Here is a 4,103-nt window from a genome sequence, read left to right on the forward strand (position 1 = left end):
AGCCCGAAAAAAGTTTTTAATTCTGACAATTTCTATCATGTTTCTGAACCAGAAACCTTGAAGTCCCTTCACGATAAACCACAATTAAAATTCATCAATTTTCAAAGAGAAAACTATCATGGAAATATCTTGAATTCTTATAATTGGACCAAGTTTGCATTTTTTTCAAAACTGGGACCACTTTTAAGTAAAGACGGTCAGGCGCGCAACTAGACAATTTGTTAAGGGGGGGGGGGCAATAGTGAACATTTATTTTTGCCCCCCTTCCCAAAATTTTTTTTTTTTTTTTTTTGGGGGGGGGGCAAGAAAAATGTGTATTATACTCAAACAATAAAGAATCTAACCGTATCAACTGGATATTCAGTAAGTGAACACGTCTGATATGTAATAAAAAAGAAATCTATTTTGGTTAATATAAATCACAATATTAAATTACAATTTACATATATATAAATATATAAATTACACAATAATTGCGATGAAAATGTAGGATTAATTGAATAGTTTTAATTGTAATACAGTATTAAAGCAATATCATAACAAGTGGCAGAACTGATATATGTGAAAATATCTAAAAATACTTAATAAACTAAATAAACCCCTTTTCCCATGGTAATTCATGAATCGCTAAATTGCAAAACAGGGTGGACTTCTTGCCCCCCCCCCCTACAGGCTAGGGGGTCTTGCCCCCCCCCCTAGTTGCACGCATCCTGAAGACGGTTTAAAAGACTCTGAAAACAGACTGTGGTAGTTATCACAAATGTTCAGTCTGCTTGAAAACAGTTTAAAGCTGTCACAAGTTTTATGTTTGCTCATTAATACATTCTTCAATATACGCCTTATTCATTGTGAACTGATTGAATGAGTTGACTGTATGTATTAAGAGTACCCTGAGCCGGGTTCAGTTACTCCCCGGAGCACTGGATTCTCTCAACCCGTCCTGCGTAGCGGGAGCTTTGATAGCTGATAAACCCATTATTCAAAACTTGAGAACAAATTCATCACGTTTATACTTTTCTTAATGTATACTCTGTTATATACTCTGTAACTATCTTTCAATTGTATTTATTGTTGATATATTTCAAGGTGATGTTCTAATTTAAGGTAGGGACTTTAGACGTAGTTTTCAGGTATTAACGGGACTGTAGACGTAGTTTTCAGGTATTAACGGGACTGTAGACATAGTTTTCAGGTATTAAAGGGACTGCAGACGTAGTTTTCAGGTATTAAAGGGAATAAAGACGTAGTTTTCAGGTACTAAAGGGACTGAAGACGTAGTTTTCAGGTATTAAAGGGATTGTAGACGTAGTTTTCAGGTATTAAAGGGATTGTAGACGTAGTTTTCAGGTATTAAAGGGGCTGTAGACGTAGTTTTCAGGTATTAAAGGGACTGAAGACGTAGTTTTCAGGTATTAACGGGACTGTAGACGTAGTTTTCGGGTATTAACGGGACTGTATACGTAGTTTTCAGCGACCCTTGACTTCCTTCCTTTAATGGATTCCTCGCAATCTCGTATATTTAAATATCCTACAGTAATTAAGTAATTAAGTAATTAGATTATAAAGTTTTAAAAAAATACAAAATAAAATATTAAAAGGAGGAAATCTTTAACAACTCACGAAACAAATTGAAAGTTTGGCAATACTTCAACACCGAAGTTTCACAGCAATAAAATCAACTCTATAATCTGTATTTGTAAAAAACGAGCTCGGAAATTGTGAATGCAGAGGTAAAACTGGTTGGGGCGGGGTCACCCTTTCCAAAACAAGATAGAAAGTTAGAAAGAATTAGAAATCGAAGGAAGAAATAATGATATAAGGAGATAAAGAAAAAAAGAAAAAATATAAAAGAAGAAAGAATGAGAAAAAATAAAAGAATGCCATTTTTACTCTGCAATTCGCCATGTGCAATCTGAAATATGCTCATTTACAAATTGCAAAGTTCCAAAGTTCAGCGTACAACACGCGGATGCAAAAGATACAATCTAATCCAAATATTTCAAGGATAATACTTACAAAAATTTAAACGCAAATATTTAAATTTGTGAATTGTATCTTTAACTGAATTTGTCTATTCATAGATGAGCATTTATTTAAACTGGAACATATCTAAGCTTTAAAATATCCANTAAAAAAATAATCAATCTTCAATGAGAAAACAATGAATATCTTATAAATTCTTGAACAGACATGCCACTCTAAAAATGGAGGGTGAAATTAAAGTAAATAAATTCAATCATTATTAATTCAAAAAAGCTAATCGCTCTTTTTCTTGGACACCCTTTAAAATAATTTTTTTAAATGAAGTCATTATTAAATCTTTTCAAGATTACATTTTACACTCATGTTTCCAAATCGGACCGTTTCGTTTAACATATTGAATGAAAAAAGAGCAAAAATTATTGGGGTTTTGATTTAAATATTCCGCTTGTGTGAGGGGATATAGATTTGGTCACTTTGGTTACATAGCTTTCTATGCTTGAATAGGAAACAGTTCATACCATGGTTCATACCTTGTAATTGTACATCTATATATAAATTTGGCTTGTCTGTCTGTTTGTCTGTCCGTCTGTTTGTATCCAATAAACGTCAAAACGGCTGAACCGATCGGGGCCAAATTTTTTGTGGGACATCTAGGGACCCCAAGGAAGGTTTATGAATGATTGAAATTTTAAATATTTGTCTCCATCAAAATTCGATCTTCATTAAATTTTTGAAAATTTTGAAAATCCACGATTTTTTGTGAAAATCCGCGAATTATTTTTGTTTTGTTTTCCGATGTACACAAAGAGAACATGTTCACAATTTATTTAGAAGATGGGCGCGAAGCGCCCTCTAAGGCTAGTACTATATATATATATATACATGTATATCAGACAGGGTTACCCACGAAGGATGAGACTGTAAAGACGACCCAAAACTCCAAAAAAATGACAATTTGAAGCTTAATTTTTGGTCTCTGCATTAAAGTGAGTATTTTTATTGTACTTTAATGATTAAACACAAAAATAAGCCAGTTTTGGTCTACAACGAACCCTGATTGCAAGAAAACGAACTAAACCAATTCCGTACATTCGTCTCTGAAATCTCACCCTTTGTGTGTAATTGGGTGTTTTGGGTCACCCACGTGCAGGTAGGGTTGTTAATCGTTTTTGAAAACGATCATTCAACGATCGTTTTTTTCGTTTTCCTATCGTTTTTTGTTTCGTTTTCTGATCATTTTAAAAACAATCGTTTTAAAAACTTAAAAAAACGATCGGAAAACGGAACAAAAAACTATAGGAAAACGAAAAAACTATCGTTTTTCAAAAAAATGAAAACGTTAACATCCCTACGTGCAGGATGAGACTTCAGAGAAAAAAATTTCAAATTACTACTATACCTTCTTTTTTTCCAAAGCAAGTTTAATATAAAACTTATTTGGACATTCATACAAGAAAATAAAACACTTGTATCGCCTTTTGGCCAATATTACCGACCCACGATCGTACTTTTTCAAGAAATTAAGAATTTTACATTCAAAATATCCAAAGCAAAACTTTATCTTTTATTCTACCCTTGATAAAGTAAGCTTTCTTAACTTTCCTGTAAAAGTTTTAAATAATATTTTTTATCTACTTTTCTTTTTAGGAATTCTTGACAGATTTCATTAAAAAGTCAAGAATACAATAAGTTGAAAATGAATTGTCACATATTTTATTTGGAAAACATATGAGAGCTGAGAGGACAAAACAAGTAATTCATAATTCTAACATGTACGTGCATAAAAATGAAAGTAAGTGAATAAAGATGAAAGGCTTACAAAGAAGTAAGTTAGTGAGTTAAGATCAAAGCCGTACGAAGAAGTAACATAGTGAGTTAAGATCAAAGGCTTACAAAGAAGTAAGCTAGTGAGTTAAGATCAAAGGCTTACAAAGAAGTAAGCTAGTGAGTTAAGATCAAAGGCTTACAAAGAAGTAAGATAGCGAGTTAAGATCAAAGGCTTACAAAGAAGTAAGTTAGTGAGTTAAGATCAAAAAGGCTTACAAAGAAGTAAGATAGTAAGTTAAGATAAAAGGCTTACAAAGAAGTAAGATAGTGAGTTAAGATCAAAGGCTTACAAG

At 32.4% G+C, this 4,103-nt stretch overlaps 1 long non-coding RNA gene across 1 annotated transcript; it reads left to right on the forward strand.

Annotated features, from left to right (window-relative positions):
* The first annotated feature begins 2,880 nt into the window (after window positions 1–2,880).
* Window positions 2,881–3,684, forward strand: LOC111714171 (uncharacterized). Its single transcript, XR_002767908.1, has 2 exons — window positions 2,881–2,969; window positions 3,631–3,684. It is a non-coding gene; the product is annotated as an uncharacterized LOC111714171 (long non-coding RNA).
* The last annotated feature ends 419 nt before the right edge of the window (window positions 3,685–4,103 follow it).

Source organism: Eurytemora carolleeae, unplaced genomic scaffold (assembly GCF_000591075.1).
Source record: "Eurytemora carolleeae unplaced genomic scaffold, Eaff_2.0 scaffold1111, whole genome shotgun sequence".
Taxonomy (NCBI): domain Eukaryota; kingdom Metazoa; phylum Arthropoda; class Copepoda; order Calanoida; family Temoridae; genus Eurytemora; species Eurytemora carolleeae.